We start from the raw sequence: 26,918 nt of genomic DNA on the forward strand, positions 1-26,918 counted from the left end.
AAAATACTGTAATAAATACAGTAGTTAACCATGTATTTGTTCATGTTTTATCAAGGGATAAGTCTGGAGCACACCATGAAATAATTCTAGAAATTTACACAGGGCTAGTAGTATATACAGCTGTATATACAGATACACACCCAGGTATCGGATCAGTACTCGGTATCGGCCGATACCCTGAGCCCAGGTATCGGAATCGGTATCGGGAAGAGAAAAAGGGTATCGGAACATCTCTAATTTTCATGATCTCAAAATATTCTAACAAGTAGGCTACTAGGCTCTCTCTTTTTCAAGATACATATAACAATCCAAAAAGGGAGATCCCTGCCCGAATTGAAGAGATGCACCACATGCTGCAAAGACTTTTACTTTTCATATATATATATATATATATATATATATATATATATATATATATATATATATATATAAATAAACATTCTTGAATCATTCTTGTGTCTTGTCTTGCCTCTCAACAACTTTTAAAATATTGGCTGTAATTTAGTGACTCCATATGCTGATTCCAACTTTAACTTACCTGATAATGAGCTAATTCACCTTAAGGAGGTTAATCAATATACTGTATAATTCAAGAGACTAAGACTTTTGAGGTTCTTCTTTTTTTTTTTTTTTTTTTACAATTGTTTTAAAATTGATATACATCAATTTTACAAAATTGATATTTCATTTATATTTTTTGTAAATTCATGTTTAAATTTAAAATTGTGACTCAAAGCACACTTAGTAATTAACCTCTGCTGAATTTTGAATCAAAAATCACATTTAAAAACAAATACTACTGAGATTAATATATTGATGCTATATTAAAAGTTACGTGACTGCAAACTAAACCAACAGGGTACTAGAACTGCGGTCCTGAAACTGCAGCCATCGCTATATCGTCCAGTACGGTAGGTGGCGCTGTCACGAAAAACTAGGGTCCTAGAACTAGATCTGCGGTCCTGAATCTGCAGCCTCCGGTTGTGCAGTAACATACTATTGAATAAAATACAAAATAGCCAATGTTTCATTACTAAACCTATTCCCACTACTACTGTAGCATGAAATGGAGTCGAGTAACAGCTATTAACTGCTAGTAAAACAGCTAAAAAAGTCTCATTAGTGTCATTTTACAGCCAAAATGACTGGATGTTTTCAACTGATTTCCCAGTGAACTGTCACCAACTATAATGCAGTGGTCAAACTGTATAAAGTATAGTGATTTAGGCTAGAAACTCTAACATAATGCACAATGTTTTAATCTTGCATGCATTTTTTAGGTGTTTCACTTGTTTGCACTTAGCACTACAGTAAACCGGTTAGCCTACACTGAACCTCACCTGAATATTCGTAGATATTAACGTTAGATGTTATCTTTGGAATGGAATTATGGATATTTTATTTGTAAACAACTTGCTTTTTTCGCTTATTTCAGTTAATGTCTACATAAAACTAGCGAGCTAAGCCAGAGTAGTAGGCTGTCGTGTAAACATGGCTGAAGAAGACGCGAAAAGCGTAGGATAGGAAAGAACAGACAAACCGATTCAATTGAGTGAATGATTCGCGAACCGCGTTCCGAGGTCCCGATCAATGGAAATTATGGCTCGCGAATCATTATTTAGATCGGGAGCCCTGAGTTGTGAATCATTTGATTCGGTGCGGCTTCGCGAGTTCTTTTTTTCTGAGTTATTATTATTATTATTATTACTATTATTAGAAAGAAAGAAAGAAAGAAAGAAAGAAAGAAAGAAAGAACGAAAGACACACTTTAGAAAATTAGCTATAGGTTTTGTTTAAAGTGTAGTAGGCTAACCATTTTTTTTATAACCACAGTTTTACTACAAATACCTTTCTTATGGTTAGTGTAGCAAAATCGTTCATTTGTGGTTACCATGGTTTAACTATAGTAATGCTTTAATCTCTTTCTCTGTCTTTACCTTATGAGGACAGGATAGATATAAAGTGTTCACTGTTTTAGGATTAACAGAACTGTGTATAGTTAGTTTACAAAGTCGGACATCTATGGTTATGATTTAAGGATGTAAAATTTAGTAGGGTCAATATGAAATGTCCCTACCAATATCCAGCGGCTACTAAATTATCCCTAGCAACAATTTAGATCAAACAATTAAATGTCTGTTGTCTGGCATTGTCCCCCACCAATATGCCACAGTCAAACCTGTACCCTTTGCATTACAGTGCAAAAAAAAACTTGTCATCCAGTAAAAAAATACTAAAATTAAAACAAGAGATATTTACTTTTAGCAAAACTTAATTAAATATTGAGATTTTATTATCAAATAGAAAACAATATGTTACCTAGATGTAATCTGTCATTGATGTATTTCTCCACTAGATGGCAGAAGACACCGGTAATTGATATCTGACAATCTAATATGTGCAGCACAAAGTACAACTTAAGTCAGCACTGGCCTTGTTTACTCTGTTTTTCCATGTCTTGTTATGTATAAAGTTCATCAGTTTAAAAAAAGTTAATTTTTTTGTATGACATTATACTGTAGGTAGCCAAAAAGCTTTGTGGTCATTGCAATGTAATACAAGTTTGTGTTAATAATATTTGTTAAAGTAATAATACAAAATATAATTGATAAATAAATAAATAAATAAATAAATAAAAAATGATTACATTATAACACTATGGAGGTTAAATATCGGTCATATTCCAAAAAAAATAGGTGTCTAGGTGTTTCAAGTTATCTACACACTCTTGTGTCACTTAGAAATTATTATAATTATTATTTTGTTTACTTGGAGAACAAAATACATAGTTTTTATCGAAATATCAAAGTTACTCTTTTCCATTCAAACAAAAATGAATAGTGATCAACATAAAATTAAAGTGATTCAAATTAAATAAATTTATAAGTATTTTGATAACCAGTGATTTTATGTTAGGATGGGATTTGAAACCAGGACTCCTTGCAAGTGCCTGAAACCCCTAGTTAGGGTCAGTGAAGGACTTAATAGACAATGCCTTTCAACTGAAGATTAATATTTCACACTAGCAGGAATCATATCTTGCATTTGCATTACTGTGAGAGTCATGAAACTCACAGCTTGAGTTGAAATCTTGTTAATTTCTCTCCTCTTTCCATGTTTATCACCCAGTGTGAGAAAACAGAACTTAATGAATCGCTTTTTTTTTTGTCTTGCACTTTGATGAGGGCCTGAAGCTTGAATTACATATCAAACTTCTTTAGTGCAAACACAGACACTTACTCACTCGGCAGAGCATCATATCTCAGAGCTAGTTTATATGCAGACAGGTGATTGACAGGTCTCATTCCTGTATCAGGTGTCTGTTGGAGTGGGACATTCTCCATGCGTGTTGCCAAGAGCTGTAAAATCAAACAGCTGATGGAGATTAATGCATTAGATTTATCACAGCTCTTAATGACCAGACTATGACACACATTCACTTTTGGGCCAGAGAACTCAAGAAGTACTAACATAGACCTATCATATTTCAGATTTACAGATGAATGAAAGTGATGGTCAGTAATTGATATGCAATGTCATCACCATCCACTGCACACTCCAATTCAATAGCAGCCTCAGTCAATTTTCACTAGAAATAAGCCTTGAATTAAATGTATTTAATGACATCTTATTATAGTTTAGTTTGAAAACACACAATTTCACCTTAAATTAATTAAAATAAATAAATAAAAAAGACCAAAAACGGTTACAGAAATTATAAGCTGCATATTTTGAAGAAAATTTGAGAGGTGCTTGCATGAGCAATTTTCAGTTATGTTTTTTATTACGTAAAGACTGACACATACAAAAAAAAAAATCTCAATAAATAAATAAATAACAATCTAAACTAATCTATAACAGCTGTAAGCCAATAAACAGGCAGCTGCACCAAACAAGCATCATGATGTTAGTGCCATCAAGAGGGTTAATCTGCTAAAACTGCTGAAAATTAAACAAGATCTTTGCATGCTGTCGAGCTCAAATACAATTGATTAAAATAAGTTAATTAAATAGTAAGCATTTTAATGACCAGCATTTCCTAAATAAGTTCTGCAAATGACAAATAAACCAACTTTACTTGAATATAGGTCAGGATTCAAACCCTTAGTGAGGGTCATAAAGGAGTTAATAGACAATCATGCATTTTAACTGAAAATTAAAGGGTTACTCCACCCCAAAATGAAAATTTTGTAATTAATCACTTATCCCCATGTCATTCCAAACCTGTAAGCTCTGTTCGTCTTTGGAACACAATTTAAGATATTTTGGATGAAAACCATTGGAGGCTTGAGACTGTCCCATAGATTGCTAAGTAAATAACAGTGTCAAGGTCCATAAAAGGTATGAAAAGTCATCGTCAGAATACTCCATCTGCCATCAGACGTGCAATCTGGGTTATATGAAGCGTCAGGAACACTTTTTATAAGCGAAGAAAACAAAAATAACGACTTTATTCAATAATTTCTTGAAGAGCACACGCAACACAGTGATATGGAGTGACACAGAATAGACCATTGACAAAGGAATTATTGAATAAATCGTTATTTTTGGCAGTCTCAAGCCTCCAGGTTTTCATCCAATTGATCTTAAATTGTGTTCCGAAGACGAACAGAGCTTTTACAGGTATGGAATGACATGGGGGTAAGTGATTAATGATAAAATGTGCATTTTGGGGTGGAGTAACCCTTTATTAAAAGGCTTTATGACAACTACTGAATTACAGATTTTCTGAACTACAAATTAAACTACATACGGTTGAAAAATTATATATTTCTTTTTTACTTTTTCAGAAAAAGTTTAGAAAATATGAGAGGTGTTTGCATGGTGTTTTACTTAAACTTGATCTATATTTTTAGTTACATGAAGACTGAATCATGCAAAAGTCTTGTAGCAAAAGTAGTGTGCTTCAGCCCTGCAGCTATTACACAGAGTCCATTAAGCTCGCTGTTCACTGTTCTCACTGTTCACTGGCTCACTGTTTTTAGAGGCCAAATGGGTGCGGGTGGGAACTCACTCTCTCTCTCTCTCCTGCAGTCTAATGAGCTGTGCCTGGATCCTTGTCTCGTCAGATCTGAGGAACGTTAGGCGGTATACAAGCAGCATGTAACGAGTCCTGTTTGACCTCGTCTCGGCGGCGGGCCGGCATTTGGCAGCACCTGCTCTCAGCGGCTGTCATCAGATTTCAGCCACTGTCCAGACAGCCTGGCTTCCACCTCCAGCTCTGTCCTGCGGCACAGTCACGTGAGAGACCTACGGCCTCATCCCTGCTGATTCAGAGACACTAGGAGAGAAAGAGAGAGAGAGAGTAAATGCCAAGGACATTTCTGGGTGCCATCCAACATGCATGTGCACACATACACTTGTAAAAAAGTATAACAACTTTAAAGCTGAACTGTATATTAAATGTTTCTCACCCTCAGGCCAACCAATATGTTGATTAATTTATTCTTTATCAGAACATATATGGATAAATTTTGCAGTACATCACTTGCTCTCCAATGGATCCTCTTCAGTGAATGGGTGCCGTCATAATGAGCTGAAAAAAAAAAAACATCACAATACTCCATAAGTAATTCACACGACTCCAGTACATCAGTTAACATCTGGGTCCAGTGAAAAGTCATCTTATCTGAATCAGGAGAGAAATATGCACAGATAAACCACTGTTAACATGCAAAAACAGTTCTAAACAAATTTTTTTGGTGGATTTTTAAGGTAAAATTACACCAGGAAATAGATGTTTTCACTGGAGGAAGTGTTATTATGGATTATGGACTATAGTATTTTGGTAAAAAGCGATAGATTAAAGTTAAAATGACTCGATATATTTGTTAAGCACTTCACAAGACGTTGTTTGACTGACTGGAGTCGTATGGATTACTTGTGGATTATTGTGACATTGTTATCAGCTGTTTTGACTTTCATTCTGATGGCACCCATTCACGGAGGATCCAGTGATGTAATGCTACATTACAGAAAAGTCTCTGCTAAAGCTGCACATACACGACATACATGTTTCGGGGACATTCCAGTTCCATGACAACAAACAAATCATCTCCTAACTATTCTTTATCTCTCTATTGTAAAACAGATCTCTCTCTCTCTCTCTCTCTCTCTCTCTCTCTCTATCTCTCTCTCTCTCTCTCTCTCTCTCTCTCTCTATATATATATATATATATATATATATAAAGCAGTTTAGGCTAATTTGATTTGCTGATCTAAGTTGGTTTAAGCTGCTCTGTCTGGTCTCCCAGTCTGTCCAAAAAAAGGTTTAGCTGGTCAGCTATCTGATTCCAGCTTGACTAGCTAAAAAACATCCAAAAACCCCCATTAAATCAGGTTAGGAGCCAAGCTATAACCTGCAAAACCAATATATAAGTCTTGTTTTGCAACATGTAGGTCTTATTGTATAACTCAACATGGATGACTGACAACCGATGCCTTTTAAAAGAATACACACCCTCATAAAACACATTTTGTGTCTACTCTTTTGCAGTTCAACACTGAAAAAGAGTGAGAGAGCAAATGTACACAGTTCAACTTGGAATGAAACAAAATCAAAAGCATCTGCTTGTGCCAGAATGTGGTCCTACACATGACACTTGAGAGAAATGAACAGCGGCATCACTGATTACCAGGCGCTTGGATGATTTGGCTTCCTCTGTCTTCTTTGCATGTGCACTGTGATGGGATTTAAGTGTTTGGATGCTCTACAAAAGCAGCTGTCATATCTGCTGAGACACTATAATAGGACATTCATTTCTAAGATTCAATGCCGTCTTTTGTGTTCAGCAAAAAAAAATGTGACAATTTCAAGAACAGATTTTGTGTGATTAAACAGTGCTGTCTCAATATGGAGTTAATAAACTGTGAAGACAGAAACACATTTAGGCCTGTATAATATGCTTCGTTTAGAGGTAGTCACACTTCTGATTTAGAGTGTGAATTAAAGAGGGAAATACCTGAGTGTACATACAGTACATGATTATAATAGCTACTCTATAAATAACAATGGAAATAGAATAGAGTAGAATAGTTTTCAGTTGGCATTCTTTCAAAGCAGCATAAGTTTCGAAAAGTGCATAAGGTAAAATGGGAGTTTAATGATCAATTGTCATTTAAATATCAGGAAACTATCAATTCAAATCAACTAAAGTCAGTCAGTCATAAATTGTATTAATTTGCCTAACATTGGATGTCAAGTTCAAAATCCAGTCACTGAATCCAGAATTGTGGAAACGGAAAAAAATCTTGTTATATTAGAAACCCATTCTTGAAGTGAGGAGACTAATAATTTTCTATTAAAAAATAAATAAAAATAAAAATGCAGCAAAATAAAATATGCCAGAACAGGTATTTTTCCAATGGTTTTAGACATAATTCTGGAACATTTTTAATTATTAATTTAATGAAGTTAACATACTGCGACTGTCAATGCGGTCATTGGAACTAAAATTATACTACTATGGTTTTACGCAACTGTATTGCTTGAAGTATATGTAAATACCAAGTACCATGCAATACATCTGATACACCATGCTGCCATCAGTGTACCATGGTACCGTCACGCAGTAACAGTTTTACAACACCACACACCACAAAAGTAACCCGTTACAGTCACTTCTCTAGAGGGACGACCAATATTGCAAACGAGCTGTGAGAATGACACCCGCGCGAGCAGGAGTCTGTGTGTGAGCGCAGTGTAATCCATATCTCTGCTAGTAGTATCTCTGGATTACTGACGTGTGTGCCCGCGCTCTTATATCGGTGCGCTCTCGCTTTACGCGCAGTTTGATGGCGTCGCCGCGCGCTTCTCTCTGCGTTCTCCGATAATCGCTTACCATCTCACGGCTTATGGCCGGCGAGGACCAGATATTATGATAGCACATTGTCGGGGTTGGTTCTACAACATTTTCGCCAAAGTGTTCTGTGGAAACCGCTTGAGCTCCGAACTGAGCCGTGAAAGAAAAGAAGTTTGCCGGATACAGGTGCAATCTGTCTCTAACTCCAGCTGATGATCACAGACACAGATCTGGACTGCCGGATACCAGTAGATCATATCAGATCTAGCGCAAGGTGAGCTCAGACACACACTATTATAAATAACGAGGGGGATGTTGTTTAGAGTTGACTCAGTGCAGGAGATTCCTTACAGCAACAGTGATGCTCTACAGGAATAGAGAAGACTGGGACTAGTTGTCACACTTCTTACTCCACTAGGCTAAATATTTCGTAGGTCTGATTTGGGAACCGTCAGAATTTAAAAAAGGGCTGGATACACAAATCTTCTGAAGATTTGCATTACTGCACAGGAAAACGCACGTTGGAAGCGGGGTATATTGTCACACTTAGTTGCCAGGATCCGAACATTCTGTTTATTGACAGATTTTTTTTTTCATTAGCCAATCTAAAGTAAAAATAAAAATTAGCATCGTCCACAACAGCATAGCAATTGTCACACAAAAAAAATAAAAATAAAAAAAATAAATAACAAATAAATAAATAAATGATTTGCCAACAAACTGTTAAAAATTTCACTTTGTTTGTACAATGCAAAACAATATTAATATTTACAACTGTTTTAAAAGTGTTTGAAACCAACATACTAAACCACTGTTAAAAGAAGTAGCCTATTATAACTGGAGTTTTTCAGATCATTCAGATAAAACTTTCTCCTCCATAATTTGTATATTCTTTAATTTCTGTTATTATGGCTAAATATGTTACTTCTGTTATTAGACTATATTCTTCTTCAAACCAGTATCAGTGCGTTTAAGTGTCAAGATTCTGTCTAAACTGAAGTTTAAGCACAATCGGCAAGTACTTGAGAAACCTGAGATTGTTAAAGTTTTAGTTGCATTGATCTTTATCCATTCAGACACATATAAGCACATCCGCAGATAAGAGCTGCCGTTCAGTGTTATGTTACCTTAGTCCTGAGAACACGTTCATGTTAACAAGATGCAAAATATATCTTGTAACTGTCAACATAAGCCGTTGATTGGTAAGAGTGAATTTACCATTTATCACAGGACACTGAATGCAGGAAGAAATAGATACTGTTAGAGTGCTGTAATGTCTGTTTTATGGGCATTTGAAACTAATTGAAAGAATAGAAGCATGCTGACATCTTCAGCCTCTGCCACCTTGATTCATACTGTTCACAGATGGCACTATGCTGCCAAAATGTTATTTACAACACACTTCAAGCTCTCACTTTAACACCCCTGCTTTCCAGCCCTGTCTTTTGCTTTTAAACTGAAATTGATTAGAAGTGTGTCTAGTGTGGATGTTTTTCTTTTTTTTTTTTGGTTCAGGTCAGAATTCTGTTACAGTCCTGTAGGACCTGCTGTCAGCTACTTATACCGTCTCTGATATATTTCCATAAACTTTCACACTGTTTTATAGTATTCAAAGAGCAGAGCAGCTTTATAGCCAGGGATGAACTGATTTACATTTTAATTTTGTAGATGCTTAAATATAATCCAACTGTACGCTAACTGCATCCCATCATCTGTGAAAACACAGAAATACACACCATAACACAAAACTCTGTTTGGTTGAGCCATGTTCAAAGCCTCTGTAGAATGTTGATAAACATCTATCAACACATATTCTATATTAATACAATCATTTGCAGTCAGGCATGGTATCATTTAGCTGTTGTTACTGTTTTCTAAAAGTAGTATATTGTGGAAAGTAAACATCATCCAAAAAAGCTAGCAATGTCAGTGGCAATAAAAAGATAGATTTTAAACTGATAATAAACTAAAGTGCTGAAATAGTCTGTCAAGGTCAGAAATATTCCATTTCTGAATTTGTAGCACATTTAAAGTAATGCTCTGGGTCAAATATACCTGAAGCTGTATTGACTGCATGTGTGGAATGCTGTCGATTATCACAAAGTAATTTAGACTCGTCCCTGAGCAAACGTGTGAACGGTAATGCACTTACAATTGAACATTCTTTGACTTCTCCTTAATCCAGTTGCTATATAATTATGTTTCCCCTCTCTCATCTCATTGTGCTTTTTTTTTGAGAAAAAAAAAAAACATGAAACAATTGATCATGTATACAAGCGCAAGAGAGTTATAAGAGGAATTCACCCAAAAATGACAATTCTCATGTTGCTCTAAACCTTTATGCTGCAATTCTGTTCCTATGGGAGTCAAAAAGTGAGCAAAATGAAAATGTTCAGAAAATTGATTCAGCCTTAGGTGAATAAGATAAGACGTAGAAGGGTTTGTTTATTTGTCAGAACTGATTTGGAGAAATTTAGCATTACATCTCTTGCTCACCAATGGATCCTCTGCAGTGAATGGGTGCCATTAGAATGAGAGTCCAAACAGTTGATAAACACATCACAGTAATACAAGTAATACACACCATTCCAGTCCATAATTATTGTCCTGTGAAAAAAAAATCAATCAAGATTGTTAGCTTCAAATCATTGCTTCCAGGCTAAAATTAGTCCTCTGTCCATAATATTGCTTTCCCAGCTGCTTGGACTCTCATTCTGATGGCACCCATTTACTTCAGAGCAAGTGATGTATCTCCATCTTGTATTACCTGATTGTATTATTTTCCTTTTTGGGTTCATTTTTTTAAGCTTCAAAATTACAAACAAATGCCATAAAATAGTCTGTGATCCATTCACAGAATGCTGTAGGTGTGTGATCTGTTGAATTCATCTCACATATCCTCAGATAAACTCTAAGGGCGGTGCATTGCCATTGCGACTTCCCCATGATGAGTTCACAGCTGAGCGGACATTTCACTCGCTGGCTTCAGCGTCACATTTGCATAGGACGTACTTCTGGAATTCATGATTCATTGACAGCAAATGTCAAATATTAAATGGAACGATAAAATAACGTTATTAACTGGTTAATTGCCATTTCAAATTTTCAATTCTGTTCGGAACTATAAAATTTGATTTTGTTTCTGGTTCTGTTCCTGTCAAAATTTCGTTCGTTTCCGGTTTTCGTTTTCGTTCCTTGAACCGGTTCAGAGCCCTGATTGTAAGTAGACATAAAGTGTTCTGGTCAGTCAGAAAATAACTTTCTTTGAGGAACAGATTGATGTTCTATTCTACAAATGTATTTTACCCTTTAAACCTTTGTTCCATTTCAGTGCTGGAATGTACAGCAGGTTCATACTGTACGCTTTGTTCAAAAGTCTATTCTTCTATAATCTGCTTAGTTTTTTTTCTGGGCTTGGCTGTATTGTTTAATACTTTACACCTCTGGATGGCAGGTGTATGGGGCTTTCTCTAAAGAAGATATATTTGTCCTGTGCCCTCTGTGATTTATCTCTGGTGAGCAGGGATTCTCTTGCAGCTGTGACACCCATCAGTGCTGAATGATAGATATGGTGCCGGTGCACAGGGGAAGTTTATGGAGCAAATGATTTGCTGTACCATGCAATGCACAATCCGCTGACTCTCCTGCACAGAGATTCAATGCAAAAAATAACAACAGACCTAAAATAGACCTTTAATATGTGTGTGTGCAAGCAGAACCGCAGCTTGTTAGGATGCGCAAAACAAAATATTTTCTTCATCGACTAGTAGGTTAAAGGATAATTAGGCTGTTAGTTGTTTGCTTTATGACTTGTCAACTAGTTGAGCACCATAACTCATCCTTATACCCATCCAGATAACAGCAATATGATTATCCTTGATTGGTCTTAATGCGAGTGGAGTCAAAACCCATGTGACCTAGTTTAAACACCATATTTTTGTCTAATCAACACAATTGCTCCGTCTCAGAGGGAATGATAATTATGTGCCTTTCCTTTCTTTCTTTTTTGTCTAAGACAGGCTGATCTTTTGACCATGCTCTCTAGTTGTGTTTTTTCTCAACACTGCTCCATGGCAACAGGCATGACGATCCATCAGGAAAAATAACAAAACAAAAACAAAGACATGCATCTTTAGTATATCTCCAGAACTGCATTAATTGCTTTTCACACTTTAATCATATGCAAACCATGTAATCATTATGAGGTATGTTGTTGTAGATGTAGCCTAATAAAAAGACAAATGAGACTAAAAGAATGTAAATCCTGTGAGTTGCCAGTGTAAATGATAGATCTGATATCTTCTCCTTGAGTGTGCAATCTGAGCTTGCACATTAAACTACATCTATTTTAAAACGAATGTTCTCATATCATGCTGAAAAGCTTTTTCTGTGGTTTTTGACTGTGTGTTGGTGTGTACAGTACAAGATCTTTGTAAATGCTGTTAACCAGAGACATATCAAAGTGTCTGTCTCTGCTTCAGCTGTAAGTTCCTTTGGTAACTAAGATGAACATACTGATACATTCTTTGTGTATTTGTTTGTGTGTATGTGTGTGTGTGTGTGTGTGTGTGTGTGTGAGTGTGTAAGCTGAACAACATACACCTGACAGGAACATGGGCTGAAAATGTGAGCCAACATGCCAAAAGCTTTGAGAGGTGACAGAATTCTGTTGTGAATGTTTTCCCATTCCCATTTCCCATTCTCACATGTTTCCTGTGCTTTTTTATATTTTATATTTATGTATTTTTGGAGAGAATAGATATTGTTAGGAAATTCTAGGTGGTTTCTAGGATGTTTTTGGAGGTCTAGGCGGTTACCTACCAATCATATTGTCTGTACATCCTTCCTTGTGAATCACTGGCATTTTTTGCCAATTTTATCCACTAGGGGCAGTATAAATAAAATCTGTTACAGTGTAAGTGATTTAAGAATGGTGTATATATTTGAAAATAAAAATGATCTAAATATAAATAATATAAATTATTAAGTTGTAAAGTGACACTGAAGACTGGAGTAATGTCTGCCGGAAATTCAGCTTTTTATCCACTAGGGGCAGTATACCCAAAATCTATTACAGTATAAGCGATTTTAGAATGGTAACTATTAGGGGTGTAACGATACGCGTATTCGTATTGAACCGTTCGGTACGAGGCTTTCGGTTCGGTACGCGGTACGCATTATGGACCGAACGGTTCGTTGGACTAATTAATTATATTTGGAAAATAAAAAAAAAAGTGAAATATAATGATATGCGTTCAACAAGGTAGCCCAATAACCCAAATGACGTAACAGGCAACGCCCCTGACACCCCCGAAGAAGAAAAAAAAAAACTTATATGTTAATGTTAGGCTGGCACTCGCTCACTCAGCAATACAGGCTGAAGGCGCGTTGCAAAATGGCCAATGCGTTTAACAGGGAATCCAAAGTGCACCCAAACACCAGACCTGTTGGTTATTGGAGGATCTTCTATTACTGGTCTGTTAAACGCATAAGCCATTTTGCAACGAGCCTTCAGCGTGTAGCCTACTGAGTGAGCGAGCGCCTTACTCTGTAGTGCAGTGATCCTCACTATTTTTTTCACAAGAGCCACATTGGCAGAGCAAAATCAAAAGGCGAGCCACTTTTACGACAACATACTAAGTCACCTTTGCAAATGTGCATTTCTACATATAAATTGGACATCCCACAAAAAAGAAATAACAAGGCCAATACATTTTCGTTTAAGAACAGATTTACTTTAATAGTGGGATGAGCGAAAGCTGGCATGCATGTCAAACAAAATGCCCCCAAAAGAAAAAAAAAATCTCTATGTTTTCAGTGCTGATGCATTCATGTTACATTTAAGGGCACCTAAAAGCTGTCACAACGAACCGGCAAAATTACTAATGATTATGAATATGTAAAATATAGCAGAAGACATTTAATTTTTTTTATGTCTGTCGTCTAGAAAGATGCTGACTTGTGATCTTCGCAGTAGTGAACGCGCCTGAGAGAAATGCACATTTCATACGGGAGGGAGAGCAGTCTGTTTTCTTTCGTTTTGAATTGTTTTGTTTAAAAGTAGACATTTCAAGCTTTATATATAGCCTATGTGTCGGGTCTGTGAGGCAAGTAGGCTATACGCTGAGTTTCGGTTCATTCATGAGACAAACTCCAGGTTCACACCGGCTCCTTCGTATCGTGGTTATCTATTTTCTATTTACTTCTTATTAAATCCAGACAATTGGTTGATGAAACCTTGATTAAAATTAAGATACAATTAATACAAAACGAAATCAAATTTAAAGACAGGCTGTGTGCTTTCTGTTTGAGGTCTCAGTGAAAGTTTTAAAGAAGTCTTAGTGCGACTTATATTGATAGGCTACACCTGTATTAATTCTCATTTTACTTTTTGAACTCCATTATTGAGCCGAGTTTTGCTTGAAAATAGTCTACTGTTGATGACTATGCAAGACTAATGGATTCAGGGTCAGGCTTGAATGAGCATGCTTCAGACTTGTGGTGTGGGCAGAGCGAAATTGGAGCGGGAAATGCGACGCTCCGTCCACCGTCCTTTTGAAATTGCCGCTCTGCGCTCTGTCCAAGATCCGCCCGCTCGCGCTCCCCGCTCGCTCCCGCCTCACATGCTCTGAAGGCAAGTGGCAGTGTGATACTGTAAGCTACTATGCGAGCCGCCAGTTATAGCTTGACGAGCCGCGCAATGAGTAACTGTGCTGTAGTGGAAAACGTAGGTTTTAAGAACATGCTTAATGTAATTGAGCCCCGTTACAATATTCCTTCACGAGCCCATTTCAGACAGACCGTAATTCCTGCTTTGTTCCAAAAAACATAAGCCCTATAGAGAACCAATTGAGTAAAAACACACTCAATATAAAGAGTTATAGAGTTCCATATAAAAAGTTACATCTTTGTATTTGTTCATAACTAATATAACATTTTAATTTTTTTTATAAGGAGCTGTTTTTGTTTTATACAGTATGCTGCTAAGAAAACACCATAGAAGATGGGTAAAGAATAGCTCCATCATTGTTCAATGTAAAAAAAAACATACTTTGTTAGTTTTAATAAATAAAACATTTTTATAAAAATCAAGGAAATTTATCTGCTAATTTTTTCCAGTGTATTGTATCTAACCGAACCGAACCGTGAATTTTGTGAACCGTTACACCCCTAGTAACTATATATAATAATCAATATAAATGATATAAATAATAAATAAATCATATAAACTATTAATCTGTAAAGTGACACTGAAATCTGTAGTAATGGATAATAAAAATTCAGCTTTTTATCCACTAAGGGCAGTCTAACCAAAATCTATTATACATACAGTCGGCATCTAGTTATAGTTGGGGGCGTAGTCTGGCATGGCAAGGGTGGAGTCGGCGTGGGGGAAAACACAGTGAACATAGTGTGTACTTGAATGACAAAAATGCTCATATTGAGCACTCATTCCCAGAGATGCGTAGAACAATTTTAGTCTCTTTAAACTTGAATATTCATATACACAAGTCCATATCGATATTTGATTCATTGTACAGCCCTACTTTAGATTTATTCATTCAAAAATAACCAAATTCCGTGACATTCTGCAAGTTCCATTTGTGACTGGATTCCGCGATTCGATCCGTGTCGCTTCGCAAACACAGACTGGGTGAATTTATGAAAGAAAGTGTGAAAGTTCTGACACAAAATGAAGTTGTTATGTATCCTCACGCTTTTTTAAGTGGGTATACAGAAATCCTTGGCCTTTTCTAGTGGGTATACAGCTTATACCTGTGTATCACGTAGACTACACCTCTTAGCAGACGCGTTTTTATGCGAGTTTAGGTTCGACACTAGGCTACATAGTTTTGCTTAAGGTAGAATGATAAGGCTAATTATATATACATGCCACTTTCTGAAATAACCTTACACAGTTTTGATAACGTTAATAATGAACACAATGTTAACGTAGCCTGCCTGTGATGAAATGCCGACTGCACACATACACATGGTTAGTCTTGGGATTCCACAACTTCCCTTGATCATCCTCACAACTTATTGCTTGTAGCCATTTTGTCCTTCTATCCGGTTCTGTATGTTTATTAGGAAGGATGCATTTTTTTGCGCAAAATGGAATAACATTTGTCAATATTCCATTAAAGTGATCGCAAAAATAGTGGAATTTTCCAATCCCATGTTTTTTACATCACATAACCATGCACTGATGTCTATTAATCATAATCTAGTGACTTAGATGCTTTAATGGAATGTACATGATCATATATAATTCATTATTACTTAATGAATGCAAATCAAAAAGGAAGATTATTCATATCCGATGAATGATAAGTCAGTAAAATTAAAATTTTGACTGGAAGAGACACGTTTGAAGCTACTGTAAAATAGCCAAATGTATGCAAAGACATAGCAGATTATATGATGGTCTATCCTTCTCTCCTAATCAACGAGGCTATCTACACTGAAAGACCTGTGTTTTGCATGAAATATAAATTAAATTGCACTGTGGTATAAATGATGTAGAAGAATTTATCTTCAACAAACCACACAGACCAAAACCATTTTGATATAATTCATTTCCATTATACAAACATTTCAGGTTGAGTTACACAGTGTTAGGCATTTAACCCTTAATAAATTGCAAGAACCACTAGAAATCGCTTCACTGAATATCATTTTGCTTTAAACACATCTTAGTGTATTTGAGTTTGAGTCTACAGATACTTGTGCAGCAGTATAATCTCTAGTGCTACTGGGTTGATGGCTCTGTCTGCTATCTGTCTTCTGTCACTTGTGTTTCAAATGTCCTGTAAGATTTGGAGCTCATAGGGCTGTGAGTCATAGACTGCATGCTCTGGTGTGAACGAACCAACAGGATGAAAGGAATGCGAGTCTGCCTTTGTTACAGGATTTTGTTTGTTCTCTCTCCATCTCGCTCTCTCTCTCTCTAATGTTTTGTTTACGCTTTTAATGATATCACCTCAAGGTAAGCCACACCACAGCTGTTGGTGGAAAAGGACATCACTTTGTTCTTGTAGAAATTTGAGCATCGAAAGCTAAAAAGCAAATTAAAAAGCCCAGATTTATCTCTTTTGAAATGGCCAGGTGCTTAAAGGAATGTTATTTCAAACTTTTATCATGTTTCTTTTTTTTTTCTCTGTAAAACAAAGGGAGAAATGTTACAGAATGCATTAGCTATCACTAGCTATTTTTCTCATAAAAGTGACAACAAAAGTGCCATAAAAGTATAATAAAATTGGACCACACACACACACAAACACAAAGGTTTCTTATTGGCATTGATGGTTCCATGAAGAACGTTTAACATCCATGGAACATTTTCATTGCACCTAATATACTTTATAGTATTGAAATATTCTTCACTCAAAAAAGGTGCTTTTAACAGAAAAATTCTTGGGGGATCCAAAACGGTTCTGCTAATGAGTCACTAGTAAAACCCTCTTCTGGAACCTATTTATGAAAAGAATAGTTCACTCAAAAAAAGATAAATTTACTCACCCTCTAAGCGTCCAAGAATATGAGTTTATTAATTAATCCGAACAGATATGGAGAAATTTTGCATATGGGTGCTATCACAATGAGAGTTCAAACAGCTGATAAAAACATCACAATTATCCATGAGTAATCCACCCTACTCTAGTCCATGAATTAACATCTTTGTAAGAAACAAGCCAATCATTAAGAGGTTTTTCATTTCATTGTTTCCAGCTAAATACGAGTCCTCTTACCATAATATTGCTTTCTCCAGTGAAAAAGTCATCTTGTCTGAATCAGGGAAGAAATAGCACAGATCAAGCACCATTTAGATGCAAAAACAGTCCAAAACAGTTCAAAACAAATATGATTGTACATTTTGAAATGTCAGGACAACAGGCTGAAGTACTTTTACCTGGATGAAGCATGATGACGGGCTTAGTGTTTTGGCAAGAAACAACGGTTTAAAGTTAAAATATCTTGACGTATTAGTTTTTTACAAACACACAGCTTTTCACTTCACAAGACATTAATTGATGGACTGAAGTCACGTAGATTGTAATTGTCATGATGTTTTCATCAGCTGTTTGGACTCTCATTCAGATGGCACCCATTCACTGCAGAGGATCCATTGGTGAAAAAGTGATGTCATGCTAAATTTCTCCAAATCAGTTACCATGCAGAAACAAACTTATCTATATCTTGGATAGCTTGAGGGTAAATCACCTTCGACAAATTTTCATTTTTGGGTGAACAGTTCCTTTAAGAGTTTATAACATGTATTCCAAGAAAGAAAGCAATTTCTTCTGGTCTGGAAGGACATGAGAGTGAGTAAATGATAACAGAATTGTCATTTGTAGGTGAATTATCTCTTTAACCCAGGTACAAGTAAGGGTAAGCATGGAGGTGCCAAAGCCAATGACGTAGAGCTTCAGGGCCGCTCCATGCTTCCTGGCACATGAGGAGCCCAATGCGCCAGCGCCCCAGCAGTCTTTCTGCTCTTGCTACATCATGGAATCTGTCCTCATATGCTGGTATCCTGTAGGCATAACTGGTTCCCCCACATGCCTTTCCAAGAATTACATAGAAGGGAAATGCAAATTTACAAAATGCCCTGCAGGAAGTGACACACATGACTGTGGTTTTTCTTTACAGATATCTGGCAGTCATATACTGTATTTGGCTTTATGCCATAAAATGAGGAGGGGAAAATAAAACACTGTGACTGACAGGTTTGCAAACAAGGACATGGCACGGTGCTGCAGTTAAGAACAGAAAATTACATTTTTACTGAAATGCATCTCTGCAGTTATTGCTTCTCGGCCTTATTGCTGACTGAGGCCATATTCTCATGACATTTAGAATTATAGCACGTTCAATTAAGATGTGTGTAAGATCATTCTAAAATACCAGCCTGGTGTGAAGGACAAAGTACAGTATGTGTGAAAACGAGTTGCCGTAATTGTTCTTTAATGATGGCTTTATGAATAAAGCATGGTCATGCTTTAATCCTAATTAAGATAAATCCCTAAGTGACCGTTGTTATTTTTTATCATCTCTCAAAGCCTGTACCAGGCAGATAATACAAAAAGTGAATATTTTGCATTTCCAGAATGAAAAACTAGTTTTTGCAAGGCAGCAAAACTATAGTGTTAAAGGTTTTAGGCTTTGACTCTGCGTAGAAAAAAATGCCACATCAGAGCCGCTTTGCCACCGTTATGACATTCAGCACACATCTTGTTTTCTATCAGCTATGCCTGAAAATCAATGCAGGAAGCAGTGGCTAAGATGGCTAAAGATCTGTTAAAAATAGCTTTCAAAGACCAAATCTTGCATGTAAATAAAAGTGTGCTACAGGTTCGAGATGCTTAAAATTACACACCCACGATAATAAAGGTACAGGGCCCTTCTATACTGCATGTATCATAGACAATCTTAATATTTTTAGAATATATATATATATATATATATATATATATATATATATATAGTTAATGCAAATATAATACAAAATTTATTTATACAGTATATTCACACGTGTTTGTAATTTGTAATTGACGATGATGAAAAAATAAATATCATTACAGACTTGGGAGGCATTTAAAAAAAAATGAAAAAGCACAAACTTGTTTGGAAGGACATCTCTGATTAAATACCTGTAAAAGCATGATGTGACCCAGTGATTTTGAATAAACCATTCAGCTGTCATTGTGCATAAACTAAACTGAGCATTTTAAAGCACATGAGACATCACAGAATATGAACTGTATAACAGCAGAGATGGGTGTAAAGACTACCAAAATTAGTGTCCTGAGATATCACACCTGTCAAAAAATGAGACTGCTGTTGTTTAGCCAATCTGTCTCTGCATGTCAATCATTTTCAGCATTTAGTTTTGCCGACCAGTTCAGAGGATGCATTTTTTAGGGACTATGGTCTAATTCAGTGGCCAAGTCAGTGGAAGTTAGCGAAACAGCTGAGATCGTAGGATTGAAGATTGCTTCTCAAGAGACGTGTGGTAGAGAAAGAGCGTGGCATTTTAGAGTGTCCAACTCTCAGTGAACAGAAGTCAGTGTTGAATATGAAAATCAATATTTGTATAATCTAGAGGTCTGAGGTTTCACGACCTTCTCAGTAGCGCCTGCCTCAGCTTGTTTCTCTGTCATTATTATGACATTATTATATCAGAATCTAATGAACAAACTCTTAGGCTAAAATGTAAGTAAACGGCTTCCTTTTAGGAAATACATGAATAAACAGGATTTCAGCGTTATCGTTTGAGAGCATGTATCTAATATACAGTGCATGTGTGTTCCATCATTCCTAGAGAGGGTTTAGGAAGCAGGGCTAATCCTCTGTCATCTTGAAAGTGGGGTAAATAGGCATTTATTCAAAGGCGTATCTTGGAAGCTCCGATATCAGCTACAGCCCACATTTATCCCCAGACCGTATCCAGGGCATTGTGAAATGAACTTAAAAACCCTGAAGAGCGGAAGTGTTTGTGCAATAGCTTGCACAGAAACTGAATAATGGAGGAGATCGTGGAAAATATATCTGCGCTACACACTAACAGCCTGCACAAAAAATTAAGCCGCAAGTTTAACAAAGCGGCATTAGCTCTTTGGTGTCTCTCGCTGTTTGAAAGAGTGTTTCTCATGGCTCTGATTTCTATTTGGACTGACATGCTGTAGCTCTGCGGTTGGGGGTTGTTCATCCAGCTTGGAGGCTTTTGTTGCCGTGCCATCTTCATCTCTCATCTCTGCTAGAAATGGCCAATCTCACCAAGAGCTTCCACTGATAGGCGTGATGAATTTGGCAGGTGTAAGGACAGTGGGATGCTCCCAAAGGTCAAAGACTTTGGACAGCAGTGATGTGTGGGAGACTTCTGAAATGCCTCGTTGGGTTTGGGCTTTATTTCAGTCCCATTTAAATTCCTGTTCCAGCTCCATTTGATGTTTACGCAGTTTTATGGAACATAATTTATCTTACACTATAAAAAAGTAATTAATACTATAATATTTATCACCTATTATAATTTACATGCACACTATATTTATACATGCACAGTTAACGGGGTCATCGGATGGTACATGCACTTTTACAAGTTGTTTGAACTGAAATGTGTGTTGGTAGTGTTTGTACACAACCACATTATAATGATAAAAATCCACCCAATGTTTTTTTTCTTTTTGTTATCTCGCTAAATCATTTCCCCTTTCTCAAATTGAGCTGAACTCAGATGCTGTTTGACATCACTAATTAGTAAGTTTCCTGATGAATGCAGCTAAAGTAAACAGTCCCTCAGGCCCTGTCCACAATAATACGTTTTAGTTTGAAAACGCATCTTTTTCTCTCTGTTTTGGCCTTCCATCTAGACTGAGGCTTTTGAAATGATGATGCAAGTTCAGTCATGTGACGCATATTATAGCAATAGATATTCGTGTTTATACTGGTATTGTGCACGTTATGTGCTATGCATTTTCACACTATTGCTATAGATTTTACTTAGTACACTCTTCATATTACAGTCCTGCAAAGATGAAAGCAAATTTACTTGCGATGGCTATTTGCAGCAAAACATGAGGGCAGTTGCATTTTAGATCATACCTACAATCATGTGTGTGCGACCTGGACGCATCAGTGAATGGTGAGTTATTTTCACAAATAAAATAATCCTGTCAGAAAAACTGCATGAAAACATCTCATGTGTGTTCCATGTTTATCCTCTGCAGTGAGCTTTTCTGAGGATTTACGCATGCACATGCGCAGAAAGCGAATTTAAAGTTTTCTGATGTTTCAGTTTGGATGCGACACGTTTGCTTGAAAATGCTACTGTGAACAGAGACCGTTTTAAAACGAAAACGCCATTTTCAAATGTATGTGGATTAATGTATACATAGCCTCAGAGAGTGGCTTGGAAGAGAGGGGTGTTGTTTTACACATTGAGAAGTTTTAACCAAACTATGTTACAGACTTTTCATTAAGACCTAAAGAATCATATCAGTTTGTGGAAAATGGGCATCCGATGACCCCTTTAAATACTATAATAATAATGAAATAGTAATTTGTTACATTATAGCGCTTTTCTGGGTACTCAAAGTGCTTGACATGGAAGGAGGAATCTCTTCAAACACCACCAATGTGCAGCGTCCACATGGGTGATGCGATGGCAGCCATATTGCGCCAGAACGCCCACCACACATCTCTAACTAACACTAGTGACTAGTTTGAAGTAAAAGTACATTTTAAAGTAAAGTTTCATTTGCTAACATTAGTAAACAACTTATAAGGACTGAAAATGAAACTGAAAAAAAATGTTTTTCTCAACATTGACATTTAAGATCGAATTTTTAATTTTTTAACTATGGAATATTATTTCTGCTGTGGGATATATAAAGGTAAGTTTTATTGTAAAATTCTGACTTATCTTTCCAACTATTGCAAAAAGTCAGAATTGCAAGATAGAAACTGACCAAATTTTCATATCACAAGTGTCACAGAGTCACCAGTAACACCTGCCACACCATCAGAGTCCAATCACCCGACTCTGCCCATCCGCTCATTATCACCAGATTACTGAAGTCACCACACCTGCACCCGCTCATCACTGCCACTTCTTAAGCCCACACTTCCTTTCACTCTCTGTCTGGTCTCGTCAGAGAATCACCGACTCTACTCTCTGTACTACTCTTGGAATCATCTGAATACCTGAACGTCTGATCATCCTGCTTACCTACCACCATCTGTCATCCGTGTCCTGTCAGTTCCTCCTGTGTCCACCCTTCGTCTGGACAGCAAATATCCTCAAGTCATCCTCTTAACATCCCACTCAGCTCAACTATTCCTCTGCAAGATTGTGTGATACCATCTCCTGTCTCCATAATTCCAATAAACATCTACTTACCTGCATACCCTGTTGTGTCTCTCTTCTGTCCGTGACAACGTTCTTACAATCTTGCAATAAATGTTTGTCTTTCTGTTTTTAATGGAAAAAAGTAGTTGCAGTTCTGAGGAAAAAATAGAAGAAAAGCTGGAACTGTGAGATATGAGCTATATATATATATAATTTTTTATTTTTTTATTAGTTTTTTTTACCTTTTTTATTTCTTTATTTATTTGTGTGGCTAATACAAGCTTCCATAGTCAACATCAGTTAATGCACTGTTGAGCAATGTGAACAGAAACAAGTTTAACTTAGATTAACAAAGGGTGATAATGTTATATATTGCTCAGTGTTAATGTTATTATTATAATGCATTAACTAATTATTGTAAATAATAATACTATTTATTCAAACCAGTCACATCACATTTCTTCATTTTAATAGGGTTTCTTAATATTTATTTTCAATATTGTTATTTAATATATAGCCAGTTTTTTATTTGTAATGTATTGGATTGAATTTATGTAGGACCAAAAATAATAATTCCGTAAAAGTCTGTGTGAATACATATTTTGCAAGAGTCGTTGTATGTTTATTATTGAGATAAATGTATTGCATTACTTGGCAATGGAATTGCATTTCTTTTGTCCAAATTTTCCTTTTACCTCAAAAGAATAATTTATGGTTCCACAATCATTAAATTCCATACAATTGCATTTTTTTTTTTTTTACTAAATGTACTGTATATTCGTGCCAGGGGGCATTCTGTGTCAGTTCACTGCATCTTTAGCTCATATATGATTATTAATGAACACAACACAGCACATTTTCCATGCATGTGTATTTTTGAGAGAACTTAATGATGTTTCTGTCCATCTGAGGCATTCTTCTGGGGCCGTCTGTAGTTTGTAAATGAGCTTGTGATGCTAATGTTCTGGTCCATTACCCTCTGAAATGGAAGAATACAGTAGCTCACTCCTCGCTGGAGTCCTCAGTTAATACAGTGCTGTATCTGACTATGCAAATAGTGAGAGGGAATAATCTATATTAGCTCACTGGCTAGGTGGCATTTTCTCTTAATGAGCAGGTGAGTCACTGCATCGTATTTGCGGCTCTGAATTTAAATGTCACTGATTTTTGATAGAGTTAGCTGATTTCAGGGGGAAAAAATGTTTCATGAACCTAGTGTGTGTCTCCTTGATAAGTTATACTAAAATTAAAGCATGCACATGTCTCTGTAAAACCATGCATAAGCCAATAACATATGATGAAGACCACACTGTAGCACATATGGCTCTACATTTATGAATCTATGATGATGTCTCATTTCACTTTCTAAAATTAAAATCGAAAAACTTAAAGATGAAAAAGAAGAATTAGATAGTATCTTAAAGGCATTTTAAAACATAATATAATCTAGTTACAAGTACTTATTTTTGGAATTAAGGTTAAATGAAAATACAAAGCAATAAAAAAGTGACAATTTTATGAAATTTAAAAAACAATTTAAACATATTTTTCTATAATTTATTTGCCCTCAGCCAATGAAATTACTGTAGGGATTGCGCGGTATATAAACCACTGTTACTTGTGTTTTTGTCTCTCCTCATTTATTCTGATGTGAGGGTGTGTGGCAGATAAATACCTCACATACTTCACATGGCACATTAGTGGAGCTGCTTTCATTCATGATTGTTAATTTACCACACAAGAGTGATGGAAACAGGCCAACAATGTTTGCAGCAATACAGCACATGATTTAAAATCACTGTAAAAGGGAGAACCCCTCTTGCTGATGTTTTAATCAGCAGCCAGTCAACCTGTGGGACGGAATCAGACAGGAAATGTTCCTAATTGCAACAAGAAAGCGGAGCAGATGAAGAGATTTCTGGTGCTCTTCTCTGTGGGGTTGGTGGGGAAAGAGATTGCGAAGGGAGGACCGAGGCCCAGATCTCTTTCGTCTTTTAGCTGATGTATTTTTAATGCTTCTCTCGTGCTGGTGGATGGGCGAAAAAAAAAATTCTCATCAACTTTTTAGGGTCGCTTTGAAGAGAAGTGGCTGTGGGATTTGGTGCAGGTCATGGGAGCCTGAGGCTTTCAAGCCTGCCAAAATTAATTTAATTTACATACACGTTTCTCTACCTTCATATCAGAGTCTCTGCAGAGACTGATGTTCTGCTGGGTGAATATGGAATGCTGTGAAAAAAAACCCTATGATCTTTGATACTGTAACCCCAGTCCGTACAGTTGGAGCACTAAAGCATGTAATAGTGCTGATTATCAGATTACATGGAAAGCGTCCAGAATGACTGCCAATGTGTATGTCTTCATCTGACAATCAAATAATCCTCTCTATATTAGGCACAAGACAGCGCTTCATGATGCTCTGCATCATTTGATACATATGGCAGCACATGGTGCATTACATTCTGTTACACGGTGGTATTTGTAATTGTCATTCTAGACAGTATAAGCACATTTATTTAAAGAGGCCTAATGAAATCATGTGGTGGAAAACTTCAGCTCATTTACTGTGCCAGCAAATGTCTGTGCCATTCTCTCGTTGAGCCCTGAAGGTCATTCATGAGGGCTAAGCAGATACAATCATATATCTTGACACTTTTTTCGATACTTCTGATCCTTGTATTGGCATTTGTGATGAGTGGGGCGGAGCCGAGAGCCGTGGAAACGGAGCGAGTAATTGATAATGAGCGACACCTGCCCCACTCACTGGTCTCGAAGCTCCGGAAGGATAAAAGGAGGAATAACGTCAACACGAATGTTACAGTGTTACATTGGTGCCGAAACCCGGGAGGAAGGAGGGACAAGCTGCTGAGGGGGATCACTGTGCTGAGGAGATCTGGCAGCAGGAAGGTGCGGAGACCACGAGTGGCTGCCCGAGGTGGGACGGAGAGCTCGCTGCCATGCTTCTGGGTTGAGTAGGGGTGACCAGAGACTGCTGTCCTCCGCCATGATTGGGGAGGAGCAGGTAACAGGGTACTCGCTACCTACTGCCCTCAACAGGAGGAGCCATAGCCATCTGCCAGGAGGTGAAGGGTCAGGGGCATCCACCAAAGATGTCCAATACAAGTAGAAGTAGAGTGCAGTCTCGTGAGTACCCCCCGGCCTGCGAGGAGCAATGGGATAAAAGGAGGAGTAACAACAGTGAAAGACGAGAGAGGACAAGGCCTGCATTTTATTTTGTGTTTTGGTTATGTTTGTGCTCTTTTGTGTTTATTTTATTATTAAAGTTTTTTATTTAAATGTTTGCCGTTTCCCACCTCCTTCTTCCCATGACTACGAACGTTACAGTGTTACAGCATTTTTGTGTTCATTCGTATAGTTCAATTAATGAAGAAGTCAAAGCTGCCTGTTAAGCAGTACTGGACATAAGCAAACGTTGAAAATTAAACTTAAACCACAGATTGACTGTCTCTGCAGTTCCCTTTCAGTTGGTCTCTCTCGGCATCCCGTCGGTGATTACCGACAAATAGGGATCCCAATTCGTCTGTCATCACAGACATGACGTCTCCGTTCCCTCTTTCAGGGAATGAGGGTTACATAAGTAACCGAGACGTTCCCTTTAAATCGGTCTCTCTCAAAGTCACGTCCATGAAGACCGATGATTTGTGATTCCCATTTGTCGGTCATCACCAACGCAACGCAACATCTCTGTTCCTTCCTTCCTTTTACAAACTTAATTATAAAACTGAACAATTAGGAATCCAAACCAAAGTTATTTAAACCTGACTGACCCAAACGTGACCAGGTGGTTAAAAAGCTGCTGTAACCCATCTGGATTGAAGATAAATGAAACTCTTTTCTTACTTTGTTGGACCTATATGTTCTTTTGAAGAGCGAATGCTCTTTGAATACCTTAGTTGTGATTAAAGCGATGCATGAACTTTTGCATCCAGAAAGGAAGGGCGGCCCATTTCTCCTTTGTGTCTTTGTCCCATCATCCATCACTGCCTTTTCCCCCTGTAGAACACCACGCTTTATCAAGAAAACAAGTGTGTTAGTCCTCTGTCTGACAGTTGCATGAGGCGAAAGGAAAGGAGTGAGAGAGAGAGAGAGCTGTAGGGGAGGAATATGAAGCTGCTGCTGGTGGCTCACCACATGGGCTGTGAAATAAACAGGACAACATCAGCATGTCTGTCATGATAGAATGACCTCCACAAAGTTACATCCAGCTGTCAGAAGAGCAGAAAGCAGATGGGAGGAGGAGGTATGAT

The 26,918-nt window shown here is 37.0% G+C and overlaps 1 protein-coding gene and 1 long non-coding RNA gene across 2 annotated transcripts in view; one reads left to right on the forward strand and one right to left on the reverse strand.

The window, feature by feature from the left end:
- Nucleotides 1-1,622, reverse strand: part of LOC132156496 (uncharacterized) — a 36,548-nt gene extending 34,926 nt beyond the window's left edge. Inside the window, exon 1 of the long non-coding RNA XR_009437440.1 lies at nt 1,541-1,622. This is a non-coding gene — a long non-coding RNA (uncharacterized LOC132156496). The remainder of the gene's footprint in view (nt 1-1,540) is intronic.
- A 6,013-nt stretch (nt 1,623-7,635) lies between these two features.
- The window catches only part of zgc:171482 (zinc finger protein), a 98,925-nt gene continuing 79,642 nt past the window's right edge, over nt 7,636-26,918 (forward strand). Inside the window, exon 1 of the mRNA XM_059565851.1 lies at nt 7,636-8,076. The gene's annotated coding sequence lies outside the window, so the exon portion shown is untranslated. The remainder of the gene's footprint in view (nt 8,077-26,918) is intronic.

Source organism: Carassius carassius, chromosome 14, assembly GCF_963082965.1.
Source record: "Carassius carassius chromosome 14, fCarCar2.1, whole genome shotgun sequence".
Classification (NCBI taxonomy): Eukaryota; Metazoa; Chordata; class Actinopteri; order Cypriniformes; family Cyprinidae; genus Carassius; species Carassius carassius.